This window comes from Salvelinus alpinus, chromosome 1, assembly GCF_045679555.1.
Source record: "Salvelinus alpinus chromosome 1, SLU_Salpinus.1, whole genome shotgun sequence".
Taxonomy (NCBI): domain Eukaryota; kingdom Metazoa; phylum Chordata; class Actinopteri; order Salmoniformes; family Salmonidae; genus Salvelinus; species Salvelinus alpinus.
In genome coordinates, this window is record NC_092086.1 from 89,260,368 (window position 1) to 89,273,293 (window position 12,926).

A 12,926-nucleotide genomic window follows, 5' to 3' on the forward strand; every position below is an offset into this window, starting at 1 on the left:
ACAAAACCTATGTATCAAGTGAGAATTAAGTAATGTGTGGCTCAATTGGCAGAGCATGGTGCTTGCAATGCCAGGGTTGGGGGTCTGATTCCCATGGGGGACCAGTACAAAAATGAATCCATTCTGAATAAGCGCGTCTGCTAAATGAAAAAAATGAATTAGGCAGGTGTGATGCAGAAAAAATGAAATGATTGACTACACTATGCAAAAAAGTAGGGTGGAGTTCCAGTAGTTAACTACACCCCTACATGGCAAAAAGTAATTAAGTGTGCAACTCTAGATTTCTTACATACTCATATTATTATTATTTGATTTCTTTAGCCCGCTCGAGCTTAAACGATTTAACACGAAACCAACTTCCAAATGCCCAGACTGCCCCAACTGGGGTTGCTTGAGAAAAAGATTTTTGATAACATTTGAACCATATCAATATTTAAATGAGCTCCCAATGCATTTCAATGGAAAAAAGGGTCACAGACTTCAATTGTAAAAAAATTAAAAAAATAAAAAAATAAAAAAGAGATTCTAGAGCAATCTCTATTAAGCTATTAACACCAAACCAACTTAGATTTCTTGTCAAAGGATTTTCTTATACTATGTATACTTTTTTTAACTATAACGATCTTAAATGTGCATAAATTAACATAAGTTTAAATGAGAACCATAGGAATATAAGGGTAGCTTATCAAAATGGACCAGTTCCTTGGCCAGTTAAGCTAAGCTACAAGACCAACTTTAAAACATTCAGGCTATACCTACTTCAAATTCTTTAAAATCTGTATTAACTATAACTACATGAATGTGTCCCACATTTGCATAAATTAAATCACCAACAGCAACTCATAGACCATTCAAACTACAGACACCAAACCAACTTTCACATGTTCAGGCTATCATAACTTCCAATTCTTAAAAACACGTATTAACTAGAACTATTCAAATTTGCATAAAATACCTCACCAACAGTAACTCTTGAACCATTCAAGCTAGAGACACCAAACCAACTGCCACATGTTCAGGCTAGCCTATACCTTTCTAGTTACCTACTAAAAATACTACCATATTTTAATTTAGTTCAAGTAACACCAAGCTACTGCAAAATGTATTTAAATTACTGCTTGAACTACATAGTTCCCTACTCCCAAAACTGTGCTTAGAGAAAGTACACTATTACTGCGCCCAAACTGACTGTAATAATGTGTACAGCAAGTGCTGTATCTGAGCCATGGCACTTTTACTATAGCATGTCATTCTCTGGGACCAGTCTGAGTGGTTCCCTATCCACTGAAACAGGGTCAGATCTTTTTCTATACCTCTTATGGTTAAGGTTAGGACTTGGGGAGTATAAGCTGATCCTAGACCTCTAGAGGATAATCTCTACCTATAGTGAGTATTGCAGGAGACACCTGATCTATGAACTGTAGATCAGCGTTATCAGACCAAAGAGAGCATTAGATAACCACACTTACCAAGCCAATGGTCTTCAGATGTTGGTTGTTTTTATACCATTTTTATATACCATATATTTTTCTACAGATTTAAAAAAAATCTTTTTGTCCTTTGTAAACAATATAAAGTGGTGAACGTATACTTTCAAAGAAAAGTATCATTATAGATTGAGGAAGTGCCTTACATATAAACAACTCCAATAATATATCATGCTTATAATCTTATCCTGTGAAGAAAAAAATGTAAATATTTTCACTACATTATATAAAGTGGAATTTATATTTGATGGACAATTCCACACAAGGCATCTGTTTCTCCATTGCTCTTGTCATGTAATGAGTTATGGTAGGCAAGCATTGTGAGTTCAAATGCCCTTTCCAAACAGGGAAGAAATCATGCACGTAATGAACTAATGTGAACCCATGTGACATGGAAGAGGGCATTGCTCTCCAAGGGGAGCGAGAGGCGGGAGTTGTTGTGAAACCTGAGCCAAGCATTTATAACTGCCATCCTGAGTGATGATACACAAGGTTAATAAACTCTATCAGCAGACATGTTCAGTCCTCATCCTTTCACTGCAGAAAAGGTTGTGTCAAGGAGTCATGCCAGGAGATGGCATGTTTTTACTTCATAGAGCAACTGTGTCTTGCTGACTTACTGTCTTAAACAGGTATGGGGTGACACAAGCTGGTGCATGAACGATTGTGAGTGTGGACCTGCCAAGACCTCCCTAACATTGATATATCTGATATCTGAATCTCAGAATATCAGAGTTAACATCTGGGAGTCCTGCCATGTCCCGCAGAGTCAAAAGGCAAAGAGGCCCAATTCCTGTTGTCATTCCAGAGAGACACATCATTCTTGAATTGTGAGCGTATCTGCTGGCTGGCTCTAACACTGCTGCTTCCAGAACACTATGTTGGGGTATAGGGGAGTGTGAGTGAGTGAGTGAGTGAGTAACTAGGCAGTTAAGTCAGTTAAGAACAAATTCTTATTTACAATGACGGCCTACCCTGGCCAAACCCGGACAACGCTGGGCCAATTGTGCACCGTCCTATGGGACTCCCAATCACGGGCCGGATGTGATACAGCCTGGATTCGAACCAGGGACTGTAATGACCTGATGAAGGCAATTCAATCTCCCGGTTAGTCACCAGTTAAAGTATCCTAGGGTAAGGATTTTTTGGGGATAGGTTCAATTAAATTTGTATACATTTATTACTTCTGCATAAGTAATTGAACATATACAAATTGTATTTTATTTATCTCTGACCCCTTAATGACCAGTCAGCTAGTCACAGAGGTGTGCTGGCGAGCGCGTCTGTCAACTGTCTTCAAATAATTTGTCAGAATTCTCCTCTCTAGTCTATGTACACAGACTAATCTTTACCTCAGCCACATCTCCCCTTATTTTATTCCATTGTGAAACTGCATCCCATGTCTGCACCCTGCTTCCTCTGTCTGTGTGTGTGTGTGTGCGTGCGTGCGCGACTTCCTCTTACAGAAAATCTGACCCATAGTGCTATGAAAACATGAAGTTGTGAAATGCTGAATAGTTTAAAGCCAAAGGTTAACCATGTTCACTGACAGGGATATGAATTAAAGTGCATAGTGACATTAAATAAGGTTGCCACCAATCAGAAATCACACTAGCCAACTGCTGACCTCCATATCTTCACAATGCAGCAGAATGCCAAACATGGCATTTCATGTGGAAAAACACATTGAAGTGTGCTACATGACCTCAGCTCTCCTCTCGGTAAATTAATGTCTCAATCTCAATAGTCTCACCTTGACTCCTCATGTTCTCTCCTCCTGTCTTCTCTCTGCCTCCTCAGTGCCTCCTCAGCGCTATCCCTGATAAAGGGCTCCCTCTAGTGGTCACAATGGGGGCCTGAGAGGGATGGCGTGGAGAGAGAGAGAGTGAGTCATGATTCACGCCTTCAAACTCAACTCTGGATCTCAAAGCCAGTCCCACTGCATTTTTTAATTGTTCCCCTCTAATCAGCGACTGATTTCTTCCAGGCATGGCTTTGGTTGTGTTTGTTCTGGGAAGGGTTACCGTGGCCACAGGAATCTCTTCCCAAACATGGAAAATGTATTTCGAATCAGCTCGTACAAGAAACATGACTTCATGCAAACACACCACACACACACACACTACACATACTCTTCATCTATGTTTAATTTGAAAGATACTCTGATGTACAGAGAAGAATGAGAAGAGTATATGTGACCCGTTCCAGGAAGCTAGGCGTATGTTCCACGTCACTACTTCACAGGAGAGGCATTTGAACGTACATTTCCTTTTATCAAAATGCATTTTTTGGTAGAAATGCCTTCTGGAACATGTGAACTTCCATGTGCCTTAATAACAGACTTGTATGCCATCTGTGAATATGAATACAATTGTTAAATTACGAGCCTAGTTGGTTTAGCCACAGAAAAAGACAGCAACCTCCCGCTATCCATGATTGGTTGAGATAATGAGTGGGCTGGACATGCCGAGAGAGGCGTTTGGATTGGTTTGCCATATAGCTCGCTTCTGTCTATTTGAGCTGGTCAGTATGTGTAGGTAATCCTGTCCAACGTGGATTTTTTTTAATGTATCACGTAGTACAGGTATTCCCAAACTGGGGTACGCGCAATGCCGTCAGGGGTATGCCAAATAAAAAAATTATCTTCACATTTTCAAACAGTACATTTATAATGTCAAATGGGGCTATACATTTGGGTGAGTTTTTTTTCCCGCACCTAAGTTGCCTCGTTTCACTGCCAAAAATAAAAATTAAGCCATCTAGGTGTTCAGCGAAATAACACAATGTCAAATACAGGTAGCCTAGTCAAATAATTAACATCCAATCACATTAACCGATCGCGGGAATTCCACTAACGGTCCGTATGTAGCCAAACGTAGCTGCTGCCATTGTTGGTATCTGTACTGATGGTGCAAAAGCCATGACAGGGAGACATAGTGGCGTGCAAGCAGTTGCTCCCGATCCCACTTGGGTACACTGCAGTATCCACCGAGAGGCTCTTGCTGCCAAGGGAATGCCTGACAGCTGTTTTTTCTCACCTGAATGATCTGAATCTAGGATTACAGGGACTCTCCGCAACAATATTCAATGTGCGGGACAAAATTGAGGCTATGATTAAAAAGTTGGAGCTCTTCTCTGTCTGCATTAACAAGGACAACACACAGGTCTTTCCATCATTGTATGATTTGTGCGCAAAAGTACTCAAGCTTGCGGACAATGTCAAATGTGATATAGCGAAGCACCTGAGTGAGTTGCACAATTATGCAGGTACTTTCCCGAAACGGATGACACAAACAACTGGATTCATTATCCCTTTCATGCACTGCCTCCAGTCCACTTACCGATATCTTAACAAGAGAGCTTCATCAAAATTGTAACAATGGGTTCTATGAAAATTATATTTAATCAGAAGCCACTGCCAGATTTCTGGATTGGGCTGCGCTCAGAGTATCCTGCCTTGGCAAATCGCGCTGTTAAGACACTGATGCCTTTTGCAAACATGTACCTACACTACCGTTCAAAAGTTTGGGATCACTTAGAAATGTCCTTGTTTTCCATGAAAACATACATGAAATGAGTTGCAAAATGAATAGGAAATATAGTCAAGGTTATAAATAATGATTTTTAATTGTGTCCTTCAAACTTTACTTTTGTCAAAGAATCCTCCATTTGCAGCAATTACAGCCTTGCAGACCTTTGGCATTCAAGTTGTCAATTTGTTGAGGTAATCTGAAGAGATTTCACCCCATGCTTCCTGAAGCACCTCCCACATGTTGGATTGGCTTGATGAGCTCTTCTTACGTACCATATGATCAAGCTGCTGCCACAACAGCTCAATAGGGTTAAAATCCGGTGACTGTGCTGGCCACTCCATTATAGACAGAATACCGGCTGACTGCTTCTTCCCTACATAGTTATTACATATTGTGGAGCTGTGAGACACAGTGGAGGAGGAAATTGGCTCCAATTAAGCTCCGTCCACAGTGTATGGCATGGCGTTGCAAAAAAGAGTGATAGCCTTTCTTCTTCAAGATCCCTTTTACAAATCTCCCATTTTATCACCACCAAAGCACCCCCAGATCAACACATTAACTCCACCATGCTTGACTGATGGCGTCAAGCACTCCTACAGCATCTTTTCATTTTTCTGCGTCTCACAAATGTTCTTCTTTGTGATCTGAACACCTCAAACTTAGATTTGTCTGTCCACTTTTTTCCAATCTTCCTCTGTCCAGTGTCTGTGCTCTTTTGAACATCTTAATCTTTTATTTTTATTGGCCAGTCTGAGAGTTGCAAAGAAACAGACATCTCTGCCTAGAAGGCTAGCATCCCGGAGTGTTTTGTGGGTACTATTTAATGAAGCTGCCAGTTGAGGACTTGTGAGGCATCTGTTTCTCAAACTAAACACTCCAATGTACTTGTCCTCTTGCTCAGTTGTGCACCGGAGCCTCCCACTCCTCTTTCTATTCTGGTTAGCGTCAGTTTGCGCTGTTCTGTGAAGGGAGTAGTACACCGCGTTGTACAAGATCTTCCGTTTCTTGGCAATTTCTCGCATGGAATAGCCTTCATTTCTCAGAACAAGAATAGACTGATGAGTTGCAGAAGAAAGGTCTTTGTTTCTGGCCATTTTGAGCCTGTAATCGAACCCACAAATGCTAACGCTCCAGATACTCAACTAGTCTAAAGAAGGCCAGTTTTATTGCTTCTTTAATGAGCACAACAGTTTTCAGCTATGCTAACATAATTGCAAAAGGGTTTTCTAATGATCAATTTGCCTTTTAAAATGATAAACTTGGATTAGCTAACACAACGTGCCATTGGAACACAGGAGTGATGGTTGCTGATAAATGGGCCTCTGTACGCCTACGTAGATATTCCATTTAAAAAATCAGCCGTTTCCAGCTACAATAGTCATTTACAACATTAACAATGTCTACACTGTATTTCTGATCAATATGTTATTTTAATGGACAATTGTTTTTCATTTTTTTCATAAACAAGGACATTTCTAAGTGACTCCAAACTTTTGAACGGTACTGTATGTGAGTGTGGATTCTTGTGCCTCAATAGCATGAAAACTAAATACAGGCACAGACTGTGTGTGGAAAATTATTTAAGACTGAGTCTCTCCGATACAACCCAACATTGCAGAGTTATGTGCATCCTTCAAGCACACCCTTCTCATTAACCTGTGGTGAGTTATTCACAATTTTCGATTAACAAAAAGGCTTTATATGTAAGATGGTTAAATAAAGAGCAAAATGATTGATTATTATTATTTGTGCCCTGGTCTTATAAGAGCTCTTTGTCACGTCCCACGAGCCGGGTTGTGACAAAAACTCACACTCATTCTTATGTTTAAGAAATGTATCGTATAGTGTGTGTGTGTGTGTGTTTGTGTGTGTGTGGCAGGCTTACAATGATGGCAAAAACAACATTTGAGAGTTCGCTGACCCTGGTGCTAGAGGAGGTACGCAGCTGGAGGTTGAATGTTTGAAGAGGTACGGGACTATAAAAAGTTTGGGAACCACTGGCACAGTAGAAGGGCAACCTTGGCATCCATGACAGGGAGAGGCGTCCATCCATCTAGCTAGCTTCATACTGTTAGCTAGCTAGCTAAAGTTAGCTGGCTGGCTCACTCGCTAATGTTATGTGTATGATCTTATTATTTGTATCTCAGAGCCATTTGCTTTGCTAGTTATAGCCCAATGTTAGCTAGCTAACATTGAACCTGGTTGGTTAGCTACCTGCAGATTAATGCTGGGTAATAACATCATGAGTTGGGATTATGGTTCATTGTTTACCTAGCTAACTAGATGTCTTAACAAAAGACTCCACTATGCAAGTATCCATTTCAATAGAAATTCACTGCCACAACCGTTGATAGACATAGGTGGTAAATTCGCTCTGGCTATCTACTTCGAGTGTGCCAGAGTTCAGAATAACTGCTCAACACCCGTTGAATATAGCCGTTGTCAGTAAACGTTGACAAAAAAAGTGTAAATTGTTGCCAACAGCACAGTTGCAGTCACCAACGCTCTGGATAACATGAAAACAGCCTAACCAGCTCTGCAAGGGTGAGAAAATGGTCAGTGAGCTGTTCTCTCATTTGTGTCTGGAAGTAGCTAGCCAACGTTAGCTTGGGTGCCTGACTGTTGTTGTTGTTAGGACAGAACGCTCGGCTAAAGCTTAAGAGTGTGTGAACGATGCTGAATGGGTGTAGACAATGTGCAGCTCTCCAGTAGGTACCAAATATTCAAAGGCCATTTTCTCAAAAGTGAGGTTAAGTTAATCAACTTTCAAAGCAGAATTACTTTCCCATTGTTCCTCAAATGCAGTGCATGATATACAATTTTGTCGCTCTGTGTCTCTGCTTTTATCCAATGTAAAAAACACAATTTCAAATTTTGCTACATAAGACCGAATCAAGGCGGTCGGTCACATATGTTTGTGTTAGTCCTTTAAATTTTGTTTACCAGCACAATAGCTAAGGAAAGAGCATCCAAGAGTCCAATTTCTTTCCAACATAACCCAACCCTTTACTGGAAGCAGCTATAGTATGTCAACTGGATAAAGTTATACAACTCCCTCTATGGAGTCAGACAGACAAACAGAAAGACTTAACTTCAATGTTTATTTCTTGCATCGCAATTGACAATATTATGAAGAGTATGTTTTGGGTTAAAGTATGTGCCTCTATTTAAAAATTATGAGAGGTGTAATTTTCAATCACAAATTATTTTCCCTGAAAACAACTTGAGACTATCAGTTGTGAGTGTTCAGACTTTTGGTCTGAACTTTTAGTCTGAATGGTATGCATGGTTTTCATACATGATTAAGAAACTGTATTATATGATCAATGGTTAAATCTAGCTGCTTATCCACCCTCTCATATTGTGCATTTATGACACAAAGAAGCTTAAGCTTAACGATGGCTGATACCCTCCTAGGACCTGCTTAGGATCCAGTGTGTGTCTGTGTTAATATCCTCAGATTGCGTGGGTTGACCACCTTGCCAATAAAGAGCAGTGCCCCCGAGGCCTCATCCCTCACCAGGAACAGGAAGGGATGGTCCACGCAGTACGAAAGGGGTGTGGAGGCGGGGTGGGAGCTGGCATACTGGGTGCCCTCTGGGGCCATCTCCATGACAACCTTATGATTGAGGCTGCCGAGCTTCGCCGCCTGAGACGTGATCTTAGTCAGGTCCGTGTCTGCCAGAAATTCGTCGAGACCTGGAGAAAGAGGATATGAGAGATGTGAAGGCAGAAGAACAAAATGAAGGCCGAGAGGAAGAGAGAAGGAGGGAGGTGAAGAAACTCACCCAGGTCAGTGAGGAGTGACAGGAGGTCAGTGGAGTAGCTGAATTGTAGGACAGGCAGTGTGAGGGCCGTCTGCATGGGGTGAAGGGTCATGGAGAGGTCCTGAACAAACTCAGCTGTCAGGCTCTCCTCCACCAAGGTCATGTTCTGAGTGACATCATCAGGAAGGAACACAAACATGCTGACGTCATAATGCATCTGAATCTGAGCAATCTGGAGAGAAAGGGAGGGGGGGGGGGGTCATCAATAAATGTTTTCCCTGAGGCAAACTTGATAACTGGCTAGTTAAGAAAGTAATGACCACTGGAAAAAGCATAACTGCTGAATATACTGCATCTGTACTCACTGTACAGCCCAGGTCTGGGTCTACACCCATCTTCACCGGGTAATTGTTCTGCTGCATCATGGAAATGCGGGTGGGAGCCTCTCCAACAAGCTGGAAGTCCTCCATCCCTCCACTCTGACTGAACCGAGTCATCCGCTTCACTACACACACACACAAACAGCATGTTACAAACAGCACCCCATAAACAACTGCACACTTTGGGGAGAAGGGTAGAGAATTGGACTGCAGACAGACTGTCCTTACCTTTGAAATAGGCGGCGCCCAGAGGAACCACACCAGAGTTCCGTCCCAGGGGCTTGGACATGAAGCGGTTGACCTTGCCGCCCGTCTGCTGTTTGACCCAATCATTGATCTCATTCACATCTTTAGCCCCGCCCATCAGAGTCTTGGGCCGCACACCATACTGCTTCTCCACCACGCCGAAGTATTACTGCTTCAGACGCAGTCCTAGAGAGATACACACAGCTCAACAAATAAACACACAATCAAAACACACACAGACTGATCAAAATTATCTGAGACACATGCATGCTTACACACACACACACACACACATTCACTCACTGCGGGCCAGGTAGACACGTGCAGCAATGCTGAGGCCTTAGCCAGGTGCTCTGAGTGAGGCAAGTAGGTCTCTGAGAGTGTCATGGAGCTGAGGGTCCTGCAGTGTGTGATACCTCAGAGCTCTGTATAACCACCTCTCTGAACGATCCGGAGACGCTCCTGAGAGAGAGATCAATATGTAATTACAATTTTGCCAATTAAATACCAGATAAATAGCAGACAGTGATATAAAGTATAACAGTGTTGAGGCTTACTAACCCATGGATAGCTGAGTGAGCACTGCAGAGATGCTGATGGGGGCCAGGAACACGTTAGTCTTGGGGTCGCGACCCGCCAAGGTCCGAAACAGGTTGTAGCATAAGTCAGAGGTGGCAGCGGTCATCTTTGCTCTGGGCGTGGTAAAGAGCTCCACAGCTTCCTCAACCCCTCCCGCCTCCTCTGTCTCCAACTGCATGGGATTGGTCAATCGAAAGACACAGGAAGAGAGAGAGGAGGGTTATTGACATGGCTTGTTCATGGAGAATGAGAAAAATAAGGAGATAGAGAAGTGATGTGACAAAAGGTGATGCTGTTCGGGATTGGCAAGCCAGAATGAAAATTGAGGGACGTAGAGATGGAGAGACTGTGGTGAATCTAGAGGAAGATGAGAGAGATGAAGTGTAGAATAGGAAAGCCAAAGGGACGGAGTGAATAAAAGACATGAGAGCATAAGAAAGAATTGAGAGTGAAAACAGCGATGTTGGTGTATCACCAACTGAGCATAAGAGGGAGAGGAGGAACCCCAAACACAGCAACAGGGTCGTCCGCATCATCCTGCAACACAAACATTATTATTATTATTCAAACATACACTCTCTCCATTGAGAATGCTTTTTAGTCCAGGGCCTAGGCTTAATCTGTGTCAGGGAAACTGGCCCATTGTGTGTGAGTCAGATTTTTTGACTGTGAGTGTGAGGGAGAACGTAGTTTTAACTTATGATAAACCCTGTCAGCATCTCTTCTTTTCGAAAAGAATTAAACATTTATGGCAATTTAGCTAGCTAGCTTGCAGTTGCTAGCTAACTTGTCCTATTTAGCTATTAGCTAGCTTGCAGTTGCTAGCTAATTTGTCCTATTTAGCTAGCTTGCAGTTGCTAGCTAACTTGTCCTATTTAGCTATTAGCTAGCTTGCTGTTGCTAGCTAATTTGTCCTGGGTTGTTATTTTACCTGAAATGCACAAGGTTCACTACTCAGACAATTAATCCACACATAAAAATGTCAACCGAATCGTTTCTAGTCAACTCTCCTCCTTCCAGGCTTTTTCTTCTTTGGACTTTATATGGCATCTAACTTTCATAATAAGGTGTATTACCACAACCGACCATCCGACCTCAGTTCATCTTTCAATCACCCACGTGGGTATAACCAATGAGGAGATGGCATGTGGGTCTATGCTTTTAAAAGACAATGAGGAAATGGGAGAGGCAGGACTTGCATCGCGTTCGACGTCACAAATAGAAGTAAGTTCTAGTTTAGCGCTTGCCAACGCAGACGCTCGTTGGTGCATGCGAGCATTGTGGGTGCATTGATTGAATAACATGTGTGTAAATTTATTTGGAACGCTCGCGCACGCGACGGGTCCGGTTTGGGTAGCGTGTAAACCATGTAATATATCCCAAACTTCTGGCTCTCCACACACACAGTGTGCGAGCATTGTGGGTGCAATGATTGAATAACATGTGTAAATTCATTTTGCAACGCTCGCGCACGCGACGGGTCCGGTTTGGGTAGCGTGTAAACCATGTAATATATCCCAAACTTCTGGCTCTCCACACACACAGTGTAGCTAACGCACAACAGAAGCAGAGGCAGACTGTTCACACCTGTTTACTAGCTAGTAACACAGCTAGTAATGTTAATGAGCTTTGTGGATAGGGTCATACAGAGTCCAGAGAGGTGAGCAGACTCATTGACACAGACAGAGAAGTGACAAAGTGAAAGGTCACAGGAGGTGGAGATCAGAGATTATGGAGAGTTTGAGGATGCTTTTTCAGACCACACACAAACACATAATAGTAGTATAACTCTGCCAGTTCTCATTCAACACCCCCGCTCATTCTTTCCTTCTCCCTCTCACATTCTCTTTTACCCACACACACATACTCTCTTGTTCCCTCAGCACATCTGGTTGTCATTGAGCTTCTCCTGGTTTCCCTGATTAAAAAAAACATCCATCACTGAACCTCAGACCACACACTTCTCTCAATTCCTTTCTTCTTCTCCACCTCTCTCTGCAGGCCTGATGGTTAACCCAGGCACTTCATCTCTTTCCAACATGAAGTAGCCAGCCAAACCCACAGAGAGACCTCTCTGTACCGAGGCTGCCCTCTACCACACAACCGTACACAATCACAAGCATGGTAAATTACCACAATGTTTGGCTAATGGTACTATAGGTCATCTTGTTTTTCCGGGTTTTTTTATGGGGGGGGGGGGCAGTGCACAAAAAGTTTTGTTTGGACACCAAACCACTGCTCTCCTACACATCTATTGACTCCCATACTTTCAGGCCATGAACAATGAATCTCCTGCCATGAGTGTCTATATCTTGCAGGTCCTGAGGTACGGACCACTATGGACACAGCATTCTTCACATCACCTTGCATATGGAGTCTAGACATGTCTTTTCTCTATTAGACAAGTTTGCAGTTGATTCAAACAATCTTGAGTGGTTACTGTGATATAGAACTGACTAAAAACAGGGACAATTAAACAAGTTGTTTGGGCTCTGGGGAAGGTTGGTCTTGGCGTGTTTCCCTTGGCGCCCAGCTCAGCAGCTTGAATGGAAATTCTGAACCAGTGAAAAGTAGCCTACTGGAAATGGGACCAGTGGACCAAATTCACCATAACATTGTGCACGTGTTTAAGTCAAAAGCATGGATTATTCACTCCTGATATGGAAATTAAGTTATCCCATAAAATGAAGGCTTCAAACCACTACAAAGCCTGAATAAAAAGCTTTACAGAAAATCCTGATTACTAATAGGTGTTATTAGGTCTACTCCGTTCTGTAAAGGTTGTTGCACAGGAGGTTCTGACTGGAGAAAAGAAAAATAACGTTAAGGTTTAGTGCCCGAGTCTTTCATACCGTGCAATCGACCTTCATAAAACATCCCATATGATGCGTAAAGGTGACTAACCTTTAAGCGCGATTATGGGCCACGTCGCCC

At 42.4% G+C, this 12,926-nt stretch overlaps 1 pseudogene; it reads right to left on the reverse strand.

Annotated features, from left to right (window-relative positions):
- Positions 1-8,102: 8,102 nt before the first annotated feature.
- On the reverse strand, positions 8,103-10,645 carry LOC139533242 (pigment epithelium-derived factor-like; annotated as a pseudogene).
- Between the last annotated feature and the right edge of the window lie 2,281 nt (positions 10,646-12,926).